The 21,587-nt window shown below is 40.5% G+C and overlaps 1 protein-coding gene across 1 annotated transcript in view; it reads right to left on the reverse strand.

Annotated features, from left to right (window-relative positions):
• Positions 1–21,587, reverse strand: part of MAOB (monoamine oxidase B) — a gene marked incomplete at its 3' end in the record, with an annotated part of 102,085 nt that overhangs the window by 39,225 nt on the left and 41,273 nt on the right. The window lies entirely within an intron of this gene.

Raw genomic sequence — 21,587 nt, forward strand, 5'->3', positions numbered from 1 at the left:
GTGGCGCAGTGGTTGAGAGTCCGCCTGCCAATGCAGGGGACACGGGTTCGTGCCCCGGTCTGGGAGGGTCCCACATGCCGCGGAGCGGCTGGGCCCGTGAGCCATGGCCGCTGAGCCTGCGCGTCCGGAGCCTGTGCTCCGCAACGGGAGAGGCCACAGCAGTGAGAGGCCCGCGTACCGCAAAAAAAAAAAAAAAAAAAAAAAAAAAAAAAAAAAGAAGTAAGGGTCTTATTTCTTCACCTGCTAGGAGTGTTCCTGGCAGGCAGCCCTTGGTTCTTAGCCCCCTTCAGAGATGACCCCAGCTGCAGAAAAACCACTTTGCCCAAGGTCATGCTGCCTTCTCTGGGAAGCCCACTTCCAATGACTGACTGATGTGAGGGTAGAAAGGTCTTGTCCTCCTGCCCCACTCAGGACAGTTCTGAAGTGTCATCCATCTTCAGAATCCCTTGCAGAGTTAGCGGAGGCTTCCATTGAAAATATATAACAGTTTTGAGACAGGAAGGGGGCAGGGGACAACCTTTAAAAGAATGACAGCCATTGAGGACACGGCATAAACTGGTTAGGACCAACTAGATAGATCCAAGATGGTGGACGAGTTGACTTCCACTAGACCTTGAGCCTCATTATACTCTCATTGTAATGTGCTAGCATATGCTAAATGACACACCCACAGGCACCATGAAAGGCCAAGGCAGACCATAAAAGGCCAAAAAGTGGGTGGTTACCCAATTCCTGGAAATCCCCGCCCCTTCCCCCAAATAGTTGGAATAATCCTCCCACTTATTAGCCTATGAAATTACCCAGCCCATTAAAATGAGCCACCCCATATTTGGGGGCCTCTCGCCTTCTGAGATGGCCCACACTTGGTCTGTGAAGTGTGTTTCTCCCAGGCTGCTCTCACTTTCTGAGGTGGACTGCATTCTGCCTATGGAATGTGTATCTCTCTAAATAAAACCTGCTTTCACTTTACTGCGGCTCACTCCTGAATTCTTTCCTGCTCGAAGCCAAGGACCCACTCTTGGCAGCCCGTCCCAGGGACTCATCCGAGACCTGGGACGTGACCCTCCTCTTGTACCCCGCCTTTTCCTTCCTGCAACAGTCTGACTTCTCCCTCTGCCAACTCCTGCCTCTCTCCCCTCTTATCTACAGCTGTCGATGCCCAGAGCACCTCTTAATAACCCTCCTGCATGCTCATCTCCATCTCGGAGTTGGCTTCCTGGGTAACTCCACCACAGCAGCCATTCAATGGAATGGGCACAACAGACTATAGCAATGTCTAAAGACTCGCAATCCCTGGGCTCTAGGGGGGGCCCAAACCTCATGGAAAACATGTAGAACCAGGCACAACGGGACCTCCTTTGAGAATAGGGGTGTTTTCTTTGGAGAGGATTAGTGGGGAGGTCCCAATCCTCTCTGTGATCCTCACCGGAGACTTGCTGAAGGAAATGAGAAATATTACCAGAGCTGCTACAAACATATTCACATAGTTTAACAGACTGACAGGGGGAAATTGAGAGGAGAAAGTCTGTAATCAAATCTAAGTGAAACTGATGAGCAGGACACTGTGGGGCTCCCGGGTACAAATCCTTTCTGTGTCTCCCTTTCCTAGTTTGTAGGAAATGGGCTTCATTCAGCCTCCTTGACCTTGCCTGAGTTCCAAAGGGCAGATTCAAACAATTGCTAATCAGCGAAGGAAGGGGGATGTAGAAACAAGGGAGGAGCAGTCAAGAAACAATAGCACAGCCTTGGGGCAGGGTCCTGGTGCTCCCTCAAAGGATATACATAGCAATACCTTTGAGTTCTGCAGGAACTAACGCCCCCATCCAGGTGGAGGTTGGAATGATGATGTTGACCCTCCTGACTTCAATCAACTAAAGCTGGTACTCTGAAGACCTTTGCCCCAATTCTATGCTGAATTCTCCTCTGCTCAAGCCCCCTCATGACTATGCATATACCTGTAGCTTAAAACTTCCCCAGTTTTGCTGTTGGGGAGACACTGCTTTGGGAAAGATCCCCAGTGTTCTCCTTGCTTGCTGCAAGTAATAATAAATCCTTCCCTCTCCCTCGCTTTGGCTTGGTTGTGTCTATTGGCTCAACCACCAAGAGGGTATCTACCGACAGCCACCAAGGGGCAAACCCAGTTTTTGGGCAACAGAAGGCCTACAAAGCAAAGCTCACTTTTAATCACAGGTCATAATTTTAAAATCCCATTAATGTTCACATGGAGGTTTGTGCCAGCAGCAAGAGTGAATTTGCCATCGTAAAAATGTTTTTTCCAAGGACCTTACAAAAATAATTACTATTGTATGTTTTGAGTTATTTAGGAAAGGACCTGGAAGTTAAAATCCACATGATCCCCAAATTCCAATAAATTTTAAACAAATCTAAATATTGAAATCTTCCCTTCTATGCATTTTTACATGTTCTGCTAGCTGCATTAACTTGTATGTAATCTTAAATTAGAGAAAAGATCATTTTAGTCTCACTAAAAGACTTCATAAAATCCTCCATAAATAATTTACACGAAAGATAGTTTCCCCAGCTCTACTATTACAGTTTAACTAATAAATCCAATGTGGTTTTTCATAGGAAAAAACCTGATAAAATGCTTGTTAAAATAACCATTATTAAAGAGTTGTAAAATTGCATGCTCGTATAGATAATGTTATGGTTTGGAAAATTTTACTTCTGATAAATGGAATATTTATAAATGGGACGGCATATTTATAAATGGAATATTTCCTGCCATATCAATAAACAAAGGGTGTCACAGTCACCAATGATTTGCAGCCCTCCAACGTGAGCTGGTGAGCCCTGAGGAAACTCAGGGCTGAAAAGAATACGTGCCATCTAGCAGCCAGACTGCAGCCACTCCCTGAGGTGAGCCCTGAGGAAACTCAGCAAGTGAAAATACAGGCCCCAGATAGCTGAGGTGCATATCAAAGGAATGATTTCAGTGAGCCCCGACTCCTGCATCTTCCCATACATAGAAAAGCGCCAAATTCCTTAACTTGAGATATCTGGTTTTCTTTAATTAACAATAATCTTTTGACTACCTGCCCTTTGTTGCAAAACTCCTCTATATCCTGGCTGCCCTGCTCACCTCCTCGGAGCAGTTTCTCAGGGCTATCTGGAACGTTGTCTCCTGGGCTGCAGTCCTCATTTTGCCCCAAATCAAACTTAACTCGCAACTCTCACGTTATGCATTTTTTTAGGTCAACACTTCTTCAATAGTGTGACATTGTGATGATATATATTTGATCTTTGTCTCTAGTTCCTGGCGAGCTTCTAAAACCTTTGGAAATTCCTGAGTGATAGGGATGAGAGGAGTGTCTTTGTTATTCGTAACAAACCCTTTGCAAGCAAACCTGCGTTTATGCTAATGAGGGTGACTCTTAATGGGCCTTTAGATAGCTTCAGGATCGGGGCTGGTTGCCAAGGGGACCAACCACGTGATTAGTGGTTGGTTCCCTTGGCAACCAACCACTAATAACTCCCTGGACCTCCAGGGAGGAAGGGGGACGCTGGAACTTGATGTAATCACCAGTGCCCAATGATTTAATCAATCACGCCTACAAAATGAAACCTCCATAAATACCCCTAAGCAAGGGAGTTCAGAGAGCCTCCGGGTCAGTGAACTAGAGCTCATCCACATGCCTGGAGGGTGGTACACCCCAACTCCATGGAGACAGGAGCTCCTGCACTCAGGACCCTTCCAGACCTCACGCTATGTACATCCTCATTTGGCTGTTCATCTGTGTCCTTTATAATAAACCAGTAATAGTAAGTAAACTGTTTTCTCTGAGTTCTGTGAGCTGTTCTAGCAAAGTTTCAAACCTGAAGAGTATGTCATGGGAAACCTTTGATTTCTAGCTTGTCAGTCAGAAGGAGGCGAGGCCTGGACATTTCTACTGGCATCTGAAGTGAGGGCAGTTTTGTGGGACTGAGCTCTTAATTTGTGGAGCCTACGGTAACTTCAGGTAGTGTCAGAGTTGAATTTAACTGTAGGTTACCCAGCTGATGTCCAGAGAGCTAAAGAATTGGTTGGCGTGGGAAAAACCCCACACATTTAGCGTCAGAGGGGTGGTGAGTAAAAAATAGATCACCAGGTGACTGAACTGTAGGATATTAAAGAAATAAAACCTAACACAATTAGTCTTAGCAAAAAAGGGACACTGGCTTCATCATAATCATGGCCAACCCTTATTTTAGAATACTCAGACATCAGAAGTCACTTGAAAAGGATCCCTTTTTGCACCCACATACATGCGATTAGAGGCGAGAGCACAGCTTGTGATGTTCAACACAGCACTAGGTGACCTCTGTATAACGTGGCTGTTAATAGAATCAATGTCATGGGGTCACTGCCGGCAAGCAGTGAGATGATGCATATACGTCTCTTAACAGAGCGCCTCGCCCATGGCAAATGTGTAAATACAGACTAATATCATCACTACTGTTCCTACACGTTTCTTTCCACAAAAGGTATGGCCAACTCTCATTAATTTTTTTAAACTAAAGTATAGTTCATTTACAATGTTATGTTAATTTCTGCTGTGCAGCAAAGTGATTCAGTTATACATACACATACTTTTTTTATATATTCTTTTCATGATGGTTTGTCATAAGATATTGAATATGGTTCCCTGTGCTACACGGTAGGACCTTGTCGTTTCCATTCCATGTGTAACAGCTCACATCTGCTAACCCCAACCTCCCATTCCACCCTTCACCCAACCCCCTCCTTCTTGGCAACCACAAGTCTGTTCTCTATGTCTGTGAGTCTGCTTCTGTTTCGTAGATAGGTTCATTTGTGTCGTATTTTAGATTCCACATATAAGTGATATCGTATGGCATTTGTCTTTCTCCTTCTGACTTACTTCACTTAGTATGATAATCTCTAGTTGCATCCATGTTACTGCAAATGGCATCATTTCATTCTTTTTTATTCACCAACTGTCTTTTAGAGGTTCAGAGCGTTGGCTCTAGAAACAGACTGATTCTGTGACCTTAGAGGTAAGTTACTTTACATCGCCGACACTTTCATCACTTATAAAATGTGGATAATAATACCTACCTCCAGGGCTGAAGCAAGGATTAAATGAGATACTATATGTAAAGTGCTTAGAAGGATGCTATTGTTATAATTTTAATAAATACAATGTCTCTTTCCAAACACATCTCCCCAGGGTCCTCTAGGGGAATTCCACTGTGTGAGCCCATGGATGATTTTGTAGCAGAAGACACAAAGCTTCCTGCCCTTACAACATCACTCAGCATGCTGGGATTTACCAGCAGAAACAATCAATCCCAACTGTTCACCCCAGTACACCCTTGTGAGGGAAGGTGCTCATCTAGTCACCTTCTCTGTCAAGTACTCTCTGAACCTCCAGACCTGGACCCTGAACTCCAGCCTCAGAGAGCAGCTCAACTAATCCCAAACAACTGCACCCCTTTCCTAGTCCAACTGTAGCCTCACTGGGGTCACAGGTGCCAGACGACAGGTGCGTCCCTAGTCTTTCAAAGATATTATCCGAATGCTTTTGATGTCCCCAAACTATACAGAGTAATGAGAAGATGAAAAGGCTCTTTGTAACTCAGGCACAGACAACATCAAAGGGGAGAGAGAGAGAAAGAGAGAGAGATTAAGACTTCTAAAAGAAACGATTTTTCTCACAATGCATTTTTCCTCGGATGTCAGTAATTATCCTCTTTGGGTTAGCAGACTATCATTTTGAAATCTGAGGAAATGTGATGATCTAGGTCTAGAAAAATTGTGTCTAAAAAGCAAGTTTAAATAAATAAACAAATAAATAAATAAATAAGCAAGTTATCAAAAAAAATTTCCCTCCTGAAGGGTTTCTCTACCACATAAGATTTTTTAGAATCGTAAAAGTACCTGATATTTATAAAGTCATTTTATATATTATCATATTTAATTTTCATGACAACACTGGGAGGTAGAAGCTAATAGTCCCTCTTTACAGACTAGAACTTGAGAGTTCTAAGAAGCAGTAAATGACAAAGGACCCCGGGGTCCATAGCGAATTTACTGAAAGCCCAGGACTTGAACAAAGGGCTGTGACTCCAGAGTCAGTCTGCCTTTCTCTACGGAGAGGTCCTCACAAGATGGAAATTCATATCCTTGAACGTTTCCAACACAACACGTATTCTACTTTCCACTGAATAACTCACCCAGTTCCAAAGTCGGCCACTGATTAATGCCGGTAAAGATACCAACTTTTCACTCCATAAATAGTGTGAGGGAAAATGCTTACTATCTCTAACGGTACAGACCAAAATGATGATTCACTTAGATGAGTCAGAAGATTCCCAGATTTCAAATTCAATGCTTTGAAATACGAACTCCACTTTGGAATAAATCAAAAGAGACTTTATGCATAAATAGAAAGGTTGCCTTGGCCCCCAAATGAGCTTTGCTGCTATGAACATTAATCCCTGGTGGCGGAATAGTGTTGATTTGAGGGAGTCATTTGTTGAGGCAGTAAGAAGGATGCTGAGCAGATCCTAATTAGAAAAACATTCTGGAGTCTAGCAGAGAAGAGACCTGGCAGGAGAAACCTGGAGTGAGATTCAGATGAAGAAAGAGGCAAGTCTGGCAAAGAGGCAACTTGTGAATTTCACATACACTCTGAAGACACTTGAAGGAAATTCAAACTTTACCAGCTGGACTGAGATGAAAGGAATATCCCAGAGGCATCTGCTTATTTGAAACAATTCAGTTCAGGAAGAGAGAGTTTTCAAAGAAATTCACTTGAGGGGTACTTTTGATCAACACCCATATGCTTAAAAAAAAAACCACCACTGCAAAGGAGAAGTCATGAGCCAGAAGAAGGTGGCTAAGAGAAATAAGGATTGTGATAGACAAACATCATAATTACCATGATCCCCATCACCACCACCACCATCATCATCATCATCATGGCTAGCACTTTCGGTACGTTTGCTGTGTACCAGGGATTCTTTCAAGGAATTTACATATTTAATTCATTTCTCTCTTTCTCAACAACCCTACGAGGAAGGTGTTATCATTATCTTCATTTTTTAGATTAGGAAATAGAGGCTCAGAGAGGTTAAGAAACTTGCCTCAAGTCACACAGCTAATAAGTAGTGAGTCCGAAATTCAAATCCAGGTCCTCTGGGTTCTAAACCTATGTGATCCCAATCTTTATATTATTACAGATGGGCTGGTTGTTTTATCTTTGACTTTCCCCCAAAAAAATATATTTTCAAGGCTATGAGGAACTTTAATATAATAATGCCAACACGTCTTCAAGTTGGTGGAAGATATTAGCAAGAGACCACTGAAACAAAGGCTGTTTCTCTCATAGCTAGGAGAGACACTCTTTAAGATGTATTGTATTTAAGATATATTCATGTCTTCTGTGAAATTTATAAGCATTTACTTCTTTCTTCTTCTGGACATTATTTTCAGCCATCTCACTTTTTCCATCTTCAAGCCTATGTATTTATGCTCAGGAAGCCTGTCACCATACAAGTATTTTCTCTTCCTTTGATCTGTATCATTTAGACTCACTCGAAATTAATCTATTAACTTAGAAGGTTCCTAAAATACCTCTAACACCATTCTTATGCATAGCTTCAATTGTAAAATTCCATTCAGGGATATTGTCTCATATGATTGCTTTAAATTCCAAAGCAGCCCACAGGGTGCTAGCTAATTTACAGTGACTGAAAGTAAATTTAAACGTGACCATAGAAATGAGAAATGCAGACTGGCCAAAGTATAGTTTCAAAATGTTCCCCTTCAAAGTTATTGAATGTCTGCTGACAACCCTTATGTTTCCTAAATGTACATAAATCCATTTGGATAGAATGCTATGAGCCTCAGAGTTGGAGGACAGAGCAGAATCCTAAGAATACTTTCATCACCAATTAATGAAATGAAGTAATATAACTAATTGGGACTACAACTTAAGGCTTCACAATGTGTGCCTGATTTCACTTTTATGAGAAGCTCTAAGGGTGAATAAGCAACATATTCTTAAAAGCCATGATAATGTATGGCATTTTTATTTCAGCAGGCTATTAGTTAAATGCCTCAATGAAGAAAGAGGATCAGGCCTTCGCAGGAAAGGATGTGAATTCTTCTTTTGTATCTACCCAAAAGCAAGAGCCGAGTGGTGGCTGGGGAACTAACATCTGTGAAGAAGAAATATACATATAACCATGTGCTCATGTGCATATATGTACATGTGTGGCTACACATTACATACACACAAACACACAGAGTATCCATTTGCTCATGAGTGAACTTCTGTAGAATATAACTTTTAAAACAAAAGTCAGATCACGTTACTTCTCTATTTAAAATCTTCCAGTGGATTCCCATATGACCAGAGTAAAAGCCAGTGTTCTTATAACTGCCTATAGGTCCTCTGACCTTCCAGTGTGGCACTGGGGCTTGTGAATGCTGACTCAGGAGAACTGATTGTGCTCCTCTCTTCCCAACTCTGTATTAATTAATGGTAAGACCTGAGCCACAGTGAAGTATTTACATCATGCAAACCCTACAGATGAGAGTTAGGTTTTGTTAGAATGTCACCTCCTCAGGGAGGCCCTACCTGACTATTCTATTTGATATTGGATCCCACTCTCTCACATCCCCACACCTCCCATTCTTTGTAGCACTTGGGACTTTCCAATAACATATATATTATGTGTGTGTATATACATATATATATATTTTTTAAACATGGCTGAGCAGATGTTTTATTACACATCGCTTTAATGTATATGGGAGATTTAGCAGATCTGGTTAAAAAGTTTAAAGCCTTTGTAGAAATTATTAAATCTTGACGTGGGAAAAGTAACAGATTTTAAAAGCCAAAGCTTTTTGCATAATTCCACAACTTGGTGGTTAACCAATTTTTAACTCTAAAATATATTTGAAAACCAACTCATATACCCATTAGAGCTGAGAGTGTTAAATTTAAAATGAGCATTTTTTTAAAGTTTCATACAAAAGAATATATGAATTTTTGGTACATCTAAATTAACTTCACTTTTAAGAAAATCCATATTTTATACCTTTATTTTGCACTTTATCATATTTCTTGATTGTGTCAGTTACTGCAAGTTAAAAGCAATATAAAATCAAACATGGCTAATTCCAATTTTATTTTAGGTATATAAATTGGGTTTTCTATATTTTGAAAATATAGAAATATATCTCTATTTTTTTTGTTTACTCCTGGTCCTACACAGCTAACATGTAAGCTCCATCAGGGCAAGGATTTGTTTTGTTTACCTCTGTATTTGTAAGTTTATTTGTAACTTAATTGTGGACAAAGAAAGTAGTCTTCAGTTGTGGAATTCTGGTGGAAGCTGGTGGTGTACGTGTTGAGATGGGGGCGGGGGTCTCCTGGTTTCTTGATATTAGATGAGGTAGGCATTTGTTATATGTAAGACTAGATTACTTGTGACTAAAATATTTCACTTTTGCCCCTAAGGACGATACCAAATCAAAGTCCGCCCAATTGTACTCTAAAAGGAACAGGCTCACATAGGGGCAAAGACCCATTCTTTCAGTCATTCAGGCAAAAAACATTTACCTAAAGCCTGCTATGCACCAGGTCCTCATCCAAGTGTTGGCGGTACCTCAGAGGACAAAACAGAAACAAACTTCTGCCTTCACGGAGCTTACATTCTACCAGAAGGCATACGAAAAATGAATACATATATGATATTATGTTAAGCATGTGTAAGTGCATTGAAAAAACAATAAGGCAGGGAAGGGATAAATTAAGGATAGAGAATATTAGGTGGGGTGGAAGAGGCTACTCCTTAAGGTGGGGTTATCAGGGAAGGTGCCTCTGAGGAGGGGATACTTGAGTTGAGACATGAGAAAGAGCATTCCAAATGGAAGAAATAGCAAGTATGTTTTGATTATCTATTGATGCATAAAGAAACAGTCCATGTCTTAAAACATTAGCCTATTATTCTCTCTTATAGTTCTATGGCTTGACTGGGCTCAGCTGGGCAGTTCTTGCTTGAGGTTACTAGTGTGGCTGTATCAGAGAGAGGCTGGAGCTGGAGTCATCTGAAGGCTCGACTGTGCTGGACGTCCAAGACAACTTCATTGCCAAGTCTAGTGCCTTGATAGGTAAGGCTGGAAGGCTGGATTCAGCTGGGACAGGAGACCAGAGTAAGTATATGTGGCTTCTCCAGTATGGTGGTCTCAGGGTATTTGGACTTCATACATGATGTAACTCAAAGCTCCAAGAGAGAAGTGGATTTGCCAGTTTCTTAAGGCCTGGGCCCCAACACTGGAACAGCATCACTTCCATCATATTCTACTGGTCATGTCAGCTACAGAGCCCTCCCAGTAGGAGGGAGCATAGAATCCCCCTCTCCCTTCCCATAGGAGGGGTGTCAGAGAACATCTAGCCATCTTTGTTTTTAACTTTTTAAAAATTGAAGTATAGTTAATTTACAACGTTGTGTTAGTTTCAGGCGTATAGCAAAGTGATTCAGATATATATATATATTTTTCAGATTCTTTCCCATTATAGGTTATTACAAGATATTGAGTAGAGTTCCCTGTGCTATACAGTAGGACCTTGTTGTTTACCTACTTTATATATAGTAGTGTGTATGTTAATCCCAACCTCCTAATTTATCTCTCCCCCCACATTTCCCCTTTGGTAACCAGAAATTTGTTTTTGAAGTCTGTGAGTCTGTTTCTGTTTTATAAGTAAGTTCAATTGTATCATTGTTTTAGATTCTGTATGTGGCCATTTTTAATGTTTCAAAGTGAAAAAGCCCTGGAATAGGAATAAACTTGACACACTAGAAGCCAGAGTGCCTGGACTAGAGTGGGCTGGGTCAGGAGGTTGGAAGGGGCTATTATGTAGGTACTTGTAGGCCATAATAAAAATTTAGTTTCATTCATTCTTCTAATTTATTTTTTATTGCTTTTTTTTCTCCCAGGGTTCTACAGTCAAGAAACCAGCCTGGATATATAGACAAGATGTCAAGAATGATCTGGGAGAAATGCCTAGAGGTAACAATGGAGAAATATGAGGTCCCTAAAATAGCAGCAGCACAACTACACTGGCCTTAGAAAGAGAGGTAGCAGCTTAAAATAACATGTTGTTTTTAGATAGACTCTCATCCTTTCTAATCCAAAGGATCAATGTCATTAGGTATCATAATGCCCCCCTTCAACTGCCAAAACATCTACTCTACATAGCTCACCCTTAAATATATTGTTTCATCTTCTCTTTTCTGCCTAAGCATGAAGTTGTACATAAAGCAATGCTTCTTCTAACTATATTATGTTTACAGTTTGCAGTGGGAAAATGAAATGAATGTGAGATACGTGTATGGCTGCCTACTCTCACATTTATCTGATATAACAGAGTTCCAGCAGTCTTACCAGAATGAGCAGCTTTAATACTTTTAAAAATTCCTGGATTAAGAATGAAATGAGATGGTTCAATGTCTCTCAATAGCCCTTTATTTAACCAGATGGAAAGTTCATGTCAGTGGCCTCCGTGGGCTCCTAATGCCACTAGGAGATCAGGTGGGTCTCAGGAGGTCAAATGGGGATAAAAAAAATTAGAAATGAGGCATAAGACAGAAGAAAGGTAGTATTAGGGGGCAAGAACCTGAGCAGAAAGAAGAGGGTTGAGTCCACAGTTCAGTTCTCAGCACCCTTACCCTTTTCCTTGTTTTTCTTGAGACTTCCCCCAACTCTTTTTTTTTTTTTTTTTCTGGCCTCTCACTGTTGTGGCCTCTCCCGTGGCGGAGCGCAGACTCCGGACACGCAGGCTCAGCGGCCATGGCTCACAGGCCCAGCCGCTTCGCGGCACGTGGGATCCTCCCGGACTGGGGCACGAACCCGCGTCCCCTGCATCGGCAGGCGGACTCTCAACCACTGCGCCACCAGGGAAGCCCCCCCCAACTCTTATATACGATTTCTGTGTTGGTCAGTAGCTCAGCTGAGGAACCAAGTACACAAACTCTGAAGTGAGGTGGATCAGAGTTGGAGTCCTCACTCCATCACTTACCAACTGAGGGATCTTGAGCAAATCACCCAAATACCTTGTGCTTCAGTGCCCTCATTTGTAAATAAGAGATAATAATGGCCATCAAGCTTTTCTGAGGATTGAGATAATGCATATCAAATGCTTAGACTGGTGCTTTGCACATATTCAAATCTCAAACGGTGTTGGCTATTGTTGCTATTAAATTCAATTTTGAACTGAGTTTTCAGGAACCACAATGCACGTGTGTTTGGTTCAATGTGAGAGCCTGAACTATAGGTGATTATGAATTGTGATTTTTTTTTCTTGGTTTGCACATGACTAGATGCTGTCTGTAGCAGCTGCCCTTAACATTTGCCAACTTAAAAAAGAGGAAACAGTAAATGTCAGAAGTAAAAGGCTCCAGGTCACTTTGCAGTCCTTTTGCTCAGAGTTTTGCATGAAGCATGTGTGCTAACAGATGAAATGAATAAATAAACATCTTCCACTGAACTATAGCCTTATCTTCTCTACAACTCATTACTTGTGGGAATCTTCCTTAACTATATTTTAAGCCAATAATCTTTTGTAACACTTTGGGCCAGTTCTGTGGTTTCTCCAGTGTCAGTCATAGTCAGGGACAATTTAAAAACTTTATTAAAATAATATTAAGGTAATGCCATCATACAAAAAGTATTTATTCTCTCCATGAAGTTAGTCCGTTAAATTTATTTAGCAATGTCCTTCAAGGTTTTGAGAAGTGTCCAAAGCACTCTCTGGCAGTATCTCTGACCACCTCGACCTCGTTTAGTTCCAACTTGTTCGCTGCCTTATGCATGAAAATCTCAGGGACATGGCATTTTCCTGGGCACCTAGGAGTTTTTAAAAAGGGATTCTAAGCTGGTTTGCCCTTAGGAAGCAACAGGCACATAAGGAATTTCACTCTTTGTTTACTTCCAAGTTCTTTGTGATGCCATATATTTGGAGTTGCTAGAATAAGTAAAATTAATCTATGCCATAATGTAGGGTTTATGTTATAAGACCTAGACATATGTTTTAGACAGGTTGTTAAAAAAACTGAAGGTGGATTAGAAACATTTGCAAAAATCCATAGCATTTGCTAACTTTCTAGGCCTCTGCTGTCCCATACAGTAGCCACTAGCCATTATGTAGCTATAAAGTGCTTAGTATGGGGCGAGTCAAAATTAAGATGTGCTATAAGTATAAAATACATACCAAATTTCAAAAGCTTAATACAAAACAAGAATGTAAAATATCTTATTAAATAATGTTTTATATGACTACAAGTTCAGATAATATTTCGGATATCCTGGACTAAATAAAATATATTCTTAAAATTAATTTCACCTCTTTCTTTTTACTTTTCAATATGGTTACTAGAAAACTTTAAATGGCATATGTGGCACATCTTATATTTCTAATAGAGAGTGCTGCTTTAAGCTATTTTAATGAGTAGTCCAGATTTCACGTATTTGTCAAAAGGGGGAAAATTAATGTATTTTGATTCTCTGAACTTAGGTTATTTAGGGATTAGTAAACTCTGGCATGCCCACTGTCTCCTGACAGCTCTACAAGACCATCAGCACTTAGTAACCCAAAGGAAAGGGTCTCAGTTGGGCCAAATAATAACCATGGTCCCATATGCCAGGATCTGAAGAGTGGAGCGGAAGGAAACTTAGAAGGTAACACAACTAAAAAAGGGGATTTTAATTTCTCTTTTTTATTATCTGTTTACTCCGTCTGGGCATGTGAGTCTAGATGCAGCCAAATGCTGATGTCCTAGCCTATTAGTAATATGCGAACTAAATAAAGAAGAGAAGACTGGATTTTAAAGTGAGAGAAGTTATATTTCAGTGTGTAAGGAGCCCACAAAAATATTTGCAGGATGAGTTTATTGGCCTGGTTCTCTTTTGAAAAGAATTTGTAAAGCTTTATCCTATCTGGTGTCTCACCATTTAAATTTTTACTTGGTAGTAAGGCTCCTCAGAGCCTATTAGAAAAGTTTGTTTTCAAAAGGAAAGGAAACAAGCTCTATCAAAACATCCTTAGTATCTTCAGTGTATCACAGAAGGCTTCTTGGTGAAAATAATGGTAATCAGTGTCTTCTGTTCTCTTTCTCTTTAAAATCTCAAAGCACTCAGCAGGACAGGTACAAATGTCCATCTTTTGCAAATGGAGAAATCAAGGTACAAAAGCATAAATAACATGGCCAAGGTCACCAAAAAAGTCAGTGATGAAGTGTGTGTGTGTGTCTGTAGCAGACACTGCGAAAATTCTGTGGCCCAGTAATACCAGGATAAGAGTCTTTGAGGGTTTGCATTCAAACAGCTGCTTTGGGATCTAGACTGTCTACACTCAAAGGGTCAAAGCTCAGTCACTAAGCCTGGCTGGAAGCAGTTTGGTTATTGTTAATAGATATGTCACCCAGGAGACTGCTGCCTAGGCAGGTGAGAATCACAGATATCTGCTGGAAACACTGGGCCTAACCTCTTCTCATAGACCATAAACTATCAAAAGTAGAGTCTGTGCATAGAAAACAAACTTATCATTACCTAAGGGGAAAGGGGTGGAGAGGGATAAATCAGGAGTTTGGGATTAGCAAATACACATTACTAGATACAAAATGGATAACCAACAAGGTCCTACTGTATAGCACAGGAAACTATATTCAATATCTTGTTATAAACTATAATGGAAAAGAATATGAAAAAAATTAGAGTCTTTTTTTCTAATTGCATTTTTTAAAATAAAAATGAGGAGCTCTTCATAAAAAGTTCAAGCAGTACTCAAAAATACAATGAAGAAGGCAACAAATTACCTCAAATCGTACCATTCAGGTTAAAAAAATAGCTATAACATTACATTCCAGACTTCTGTGTAAGCGTCTACAATATAGAAAGATGGCTGGCTGGCTGGCTGGATGGCTGGCTGGATGGATGGATGGTTGATATGGATGGACAAGCGAACGAATGGATGACTGAGAGAAAGAGGAAGGAAACAAAAAAGGAAGAAAGGAAGGAGGAAAGAAAGGGCAAAGAAAGAAATACGAGCATCTGAGAATCAAATCATATTTGTTGTTTTCACTGACATAAATGTACTTAAATTTAATGGAAGAAACATAAACTGAAGGAACTGAAGGAAGAGCTAAACTTCAAATAAATGTTGCATAACCCAAGAGAAAGAGCCCTGTAGCATAAAGTCAAAAGATCATAAAAATCATTAAGAGATTTGAACCTTTGTTTTTTTATTAGCTACAAGTATAATTTTGGTATATACTGATTTCATGCTATGAAGGAAGATTTCAGTAGCCCTCACCTTTCTTATACCTCTTCCCTTCTCACCTTCTCCACATTCTGATTTTATAGATTATATAATTTTTTACCATATAAAGGCTTTTTTTAAAAAAGGTCTGTAGTACATTCTTTACTAGCGTCGTAATTCTTCCAATTCTTTGTTTAAATCTTTATTTAAACGTATTTAATGTTTAGCGCCAATTTCATCCAAGCTGATCCATTATTCCTGAGTTCTTTATTTGGAATCATCATTTAATGATACCTTGAAGTGGAGTGATGCTACGACAAAATTTTAAATTGTGTGCCATTAGCTTAGTGGGCAGGGTGCAGGTGCCCAGAAAAGAAATGGCACAGGATTGAAAGGTAGAGAAAGTGGTAAAGCACTGGCAAAACTGTCGCCTGGATGATTGGGAAAGGCAGACTTACCAACCTTGAAGCTCTAAGAGAAACTGTTGGAGTTGTGGGTTTTTTTTTTTTTTTTTTTTGCAGTACGCGGGCCTCTCACTGTTATGGCCTCTCCCGTTGCGGAGCACAGGCTCCGGACGCACAGGCTCAGCGGCCATGGCTCACGGTCCCAGCCGCTCCGCGGCATGTGGGATGTTCCTGGACCGGGGCACGAACCTGTGTCCCCTGCATCGGCAGGTGGACTCTCAACCACTGCGCCACCAGGGAAGCCCTGTTAGTGATTTTTTACTTTGTAACATGTTTGCTTTCAGCAATGGTGTAGCTCTGGGATTGAAGAGCCAGGATTGGAAACCCTTTCTTGTCATGAATTCTCAAATTTTATGATCTATGGCTGCTGTCTTTTCCTGGTTTAATTGTGCCATGGGATTTTTTTTTTTGCTTTATTTTATTTAGTCACTTTTCCTTTTTTTGTTATTTCTTTTCATATTAAAAGAAAAATCTTTGATCCCACAAATCCCACACCGACTTCACCCCAAATTGTCTCAAATTCAATAACTTAGCCCTGTGCCCTGCACAGTAGTCACCTATATTAGATGTGCATTACATGTTAGACAATTTGAATAGAGTGTAGAAGCTTAACAGTAACCGACTGGCAAAATATCCACCATATTACAGAATGTCCTTGTGACAGAATATTAAAATCGTATCTACAGAGAACTTTTAATGACATTAGAAAATACTTGTGAAATATTTATAAGTGAAAAGGCAAACCTAAAAACCTTCTTTATGTGAAAGTATAAAAAAAAAGAATCCAAGAAAGTCAAATATAAATGAAATAAGTTGTGTGTGTGTGTGGTGCATAATCTTAAAGTACAAATAACTGTAAATTACAAAATGTGATCAAGAAAGTGAGGAGGAGACAGGACTTGGGAAGGAGTCAGTGGAATCACTGGAGTCAATTGCAGAACATTTTAAGGAAAGGTGGATCTTTAACAGGGTTTTTCCAAGAAGTGAGAGGGTAAGTTTGGCAGGAAGGAAGCGGGGCAAGCTAGGTGCTGGGGCTCGGAAGGAAATGACAGAAACCCTCCCATCCAGGGGACAGCGAGCTCTTCAATGTGTATTCTTGGCGCCTCAGTTCATGCTCTGACTCCATCGCTTCCTGCCATATGCGATTAATCTCTTTAGCCTTTACATTCTTACCTGTTAAATGGGAACAAAACTTCTAGTTCACAGCCAAATAATTTCCAGTTATTTGGGACTCACGTTTGTGAGGTCCAAATAAGACATAAGTGTGAAAGCACTTGGAAGGTTCTAGATGTCCATACCAGAGTAACGTTACCATTGTTATTATTTACTGGTTGCAGCAGAGGCCAAAAGAAAGGCGTGGGCTCTGTGAGGGTGTGGCGAGTTAGGCTAACACATTTTAGGTCATCTTGTACTTCCTGTCAATCCCTACAGGCTGCTGAAGCTTTCACCTGTTACATGATCACATTTATTAGTCACCATCCTCTGATGAGCTGGGCCCATGTTGTTGCATCTCCTTTGGACTACTTGGCCATACCCCTTGATGACATCGTATAGATGTCATATAAAATTTCACACAGGATTTAAGCTACAGGCTTGTTTCCTTTCATGAATTTCACCATCATAACTGAACTCTATACATGCTCTACCCTCCACCTCCAGTATAATTTAAAACTAACTCTGTTACCCACAACTCTAGTTTTTGTTAAGTTTATCCAGATGTGTGTGCGTGTGTATTTGTACACAGAGAATATGTTTACTGATTTTATCATATTTTAAATTCTAAAAGGAAACCTTGAAGGCTTAGAATAAGTTCATCTCATATCCCCTAATATTGCTCCACATCCAGTCACTGAAAGCATCATTTTCAGCAAATTATTACATGCCGAAAATCTGTCTTTATTTTCTAAAGAACACAAATGAGTACTTTGGTTTCCAGAATAACTAACACAAGCTTCAGAATGATCACTAAACAAATGGGTTTCACTTGCTGAAGAGAAAATGACTATTCTACACATCTGGGGGAAAAGTTTCCCATGATGATAAGACATATATGTTTCCAACAAATAAATGAAATGGAATGGGGGTGGGTGTGGAAGAGAAAGTTCAGGAAGCCCATCTCAGCTCGGGCAGACTCTCGGAACCAGTGAGCTCTGTGTGGCATGTGTGACATTCATGTGAAAGGGGCAGCTGTTCCTGGATGAAATACAAGATTTTGTCTAACCTGTTTCTGGATTCTTCTGTCATTGTGAGAGAAGCAAGTACACCCTGGACTTTGATCCAGGCTTCTCTGGATTAACAGGATTGGAGGGAGAGGCATGCAGAAGGGGATACTAAGAGTCTGAAGAGGACTGGGCACTCCCGGTCTGCTGATTTCTGGGAGATGCTGAGGTCCCACACCATAGGACAGTTTACATTCGCCAAATGTAATTAAAATTTGAATATTTTCTTTTTCAACATTTCGCCTCTAGTTTTGTTGCTGTTCCCCAACACTGAGTGACAGTGATCTCTTCCAAGCAGATCACTCAACTGGTCTTATCATTAGAGATCTAGTTTCCACTGTACGCTTTTCTTTTCTTTTCTTTTCTTTTTTTTTTTTTTGCGGTATGCGGGCCTCTCACTGTTGTGGCCTCTCCCGTTGCGGAGCACAGGCTCCGGACGCGAAGGCTCAGCGGCCATGGCTCACGGGCCCAGTCGCTCCGCGGCATGTGGGATCTTCCCGGACCGGAGCACAAACCCGTGTCCCCTGCATCGGCAGGCGGACTCTCAACCACTGCACCACCAGGGAAGCCCAAGAGGTTTATATTTTTTATCTTTTCTTTTTAATTATGAGATAGTCCCTAAAATGGAACATTTTTCACAAGTCACTTTCAAGGCATGTAAACAGCTGCCTTCTAAACTATCCTAGCAGAAATTAGCATGACGATTTGTGAAACAGATTAAAAACTTCTGCAGATGTTTCACGATAATTGTTAAGCACGAAGGACTGCATCACTGATTTGAGAGGTGCAGAAAACACCTTCTAAATTATATAGATTTGAGGTGAAGCGATCACTTTTCCCACTGATAATTAAATCCCAATATAGCTCGGTATCACATCTTTGAATCACAAACAAGGTTTTGGAAAACCACATTTTAGTGACATAAGACAGATCTACTGTAGTACTAAAAATGAATGCCACTCAGTAGAAACATTTCTGGCAGATCAGAGGCAGACAGCAAAACGCCCTGCACATCACAGCACACCAGGGGTTGATGCATGCTTGTTATGGGCCCAGCATGAGCACATCCCATCTGTCAACAGACCATTTCTTCCAGAACTATCAGAGAACTGGTGATACTGGGAGTCCGTTTCTTGGGAAACACACCCTTCCTTTGGATAGCTATCCTATCATGGGCTGCTGTAGCACCCCCCTGCCCCATTTTGTGAGTAGCTCCAGTTCACCAGTTTCAATTCCAACCATCATATCCAAATTCCCTAGCTTAATGTTATTAAGGCTGCATGTAAAACTCTGTCTTCTTTTAACGACCACGTAAGAAATTGAAAAAAAACAGAGTCCTTGAGCAGGCTGATTTGGATTGCAGGATCTGACAATATGAGAAGTAACACACTTGATACTCTTGATATTCTCAGGCTTTGGGTTGAGAAATACATGCAGGTCCGCTGAAGAAACAAGGCAGAAATATACTAGATATTTGCATGAACCACTTGGGAACAGTATTTGCACTTGGGAAGAGTAGTTATTGAAATAGGTAATAGAGAGTAATGTCCAAATGGCCAAAGTACTGCCTACCATGACAGAGAAGACAACTTTCTGAACTACATTCTTTGGCATGTAGTAGCAGATCAGCTATCAGAGTTCTGCTCAGTAATCCCAGAAACGGATGGAGTCATCTGAGATGCTTTTTACAGGTTCAAAATCAGAAAAATGACATATGAGCAAAGACATGGAGGTGATGATGGTGGAGAACAAATATTTAGACTTCTTAGCTCTAAGGTCTTTACTATTATTTATTATCGTGTAGCGCTTCATTGGATACAGCCACAAGGAGGTCAAATTAGCACCATTATCAAGACTGAAAAAAACCTTTGTTTCATAAATTCATTATTGTTTCAATCGTGTCAGGATGAGAATTAATTAGAGTAAGTAAGTATATCAAACATGTACAGAAGTCAGAAAATAGCAATATAGGAACATGAAAATCTAGGTACCAAAAGAATATTTTAGAGTGATTTTCTCTAGATAGGATTATTGGAGGGGTTTTTTTTTTTTTTTTTTTTTTTGCGGTATGTGGGCCTCTCATTGTTGTGGCCTCTCCCGTTGCGAAGCACAGGCTCTGGACGCGCAGGCTCAGCAGCCATGGCTCACGGGCCCAGCCGCTCCGCGGCATGTGGGATCTTCCCAGACCGGGGCACAAACCCGTGTCCCCTGCATCGGCAGGCGGACTCTCAACCACTGCGCCACCAGGGAAGCCCTGGAGGGGTTTTTTAATTGTTTTTCTCTACCACATTTTCCTATTATATTTTTACAATAAACATGCTTTCCTTTTGTAATAATTCAAAAGCAATAACATTTATTTTGAATTTCATGCAAAGCAATGTTGGCATATATATTTATTCTGTATCAAGTCAGAGATACTGCTTAATTCTATTTTCTTAGCTGCACGTGGATTATATGAAATACCTTAAGAAAGCAGCATTAGTCGGTCATCACTCTGAAAAATTCAAGTATTACATCGTTTCCACAGTTGATAACTATAAGCAATCTCTTTCAAACAAGGAACATAATGTCGGCCGTAAGATTTCCAGATAAACAAAGCGTCCTGACTGCCAAGAAACCCTGCCCACACACAGACAGAAAAGTGAATATAATTTCTAGTCATCTCCTTTGTCGGGAGAAACCTAAAAGAGATCCTAGTGTTCTGGGAATTCAGTCTCTGCAAGTCTTAAATGTTAGGACAAGAAAGACAGAAGAAATCAGTCAAGATGAGCTACGTATAAAAAGCGAGGAACACAATGAAGAATGTTTACTAAGTGTTGCTGATGGATGTTCAACAAATCACACTCTATCACCACGCTACATTTTCATTTCTAATTCATATGTCTCTTTTTCCACTAGACAAATAGGGAAGCAGGTGAAAAGGCTCATAAAACAAAATCTGAACATCAACCAAAACATTTATGTATAAATGTTACCCGCATTATACCAAATCAGATAGATGTTTATTTCCTGTTTTATTAAATGATTCACAATGTACAGTCTATTATTTGTCTTTCTTGATATTATGACCCACAAATAATATCCAGGTGTCAACACTGTTATGTATATCAAAACTGACTGTTGCGAGTTCTTCTGTCTCCTAAGGGGATGATTTCTTCTGGTGAGGAACTTGGCTCTATACTGCTCGCTTCCACTTACAGAGGCAAGTGAGGAAGAGAGAGGAAAGACTGAAATTCAAAACCTCTGCCAGTCCTTCCGTGGGACTTCAGAGTGGGGTCCAGGGTAGGTGACTCTGCTTGTCAGAGAACATCAGTGACATTGTGGACCAAGAAAATGATGCTGGGAAAACAAGGATCAGGGAGATGCCAGAAGAGTCTAAAGGCAGAAACATGGTGGGAGACTGGAATCCACAGAGAAATGTGGCCAGTGAGAAATCCCCAGGGCACACTGTTTGAAGAGCTTATTACAATTAGAACGTCCAGTATTCAATTCTAAGTTGTTTATGTTTTTGCAATTGAACCCCTTACCCACACTGTTCAAAACTTCAATTTTGCTGTACAAAAATGCTTGGGGTGGTCCGAAGAAAATCAACAGAAAGAGATGAATTTGAA

This window comes from Hyperoodon ampullatus (genome assembly GCF_949752795.1).
Source record: "Hyperoodon ampullatus genome assembly, chromosome: X".
Classification (NCBI taxonomy): Eukaryota; Metazoa; Chordata; class Mammalia; order Artiodactyla; family Ziphiidae; genus Hyperoodon; species Hyperoodon ampullatus.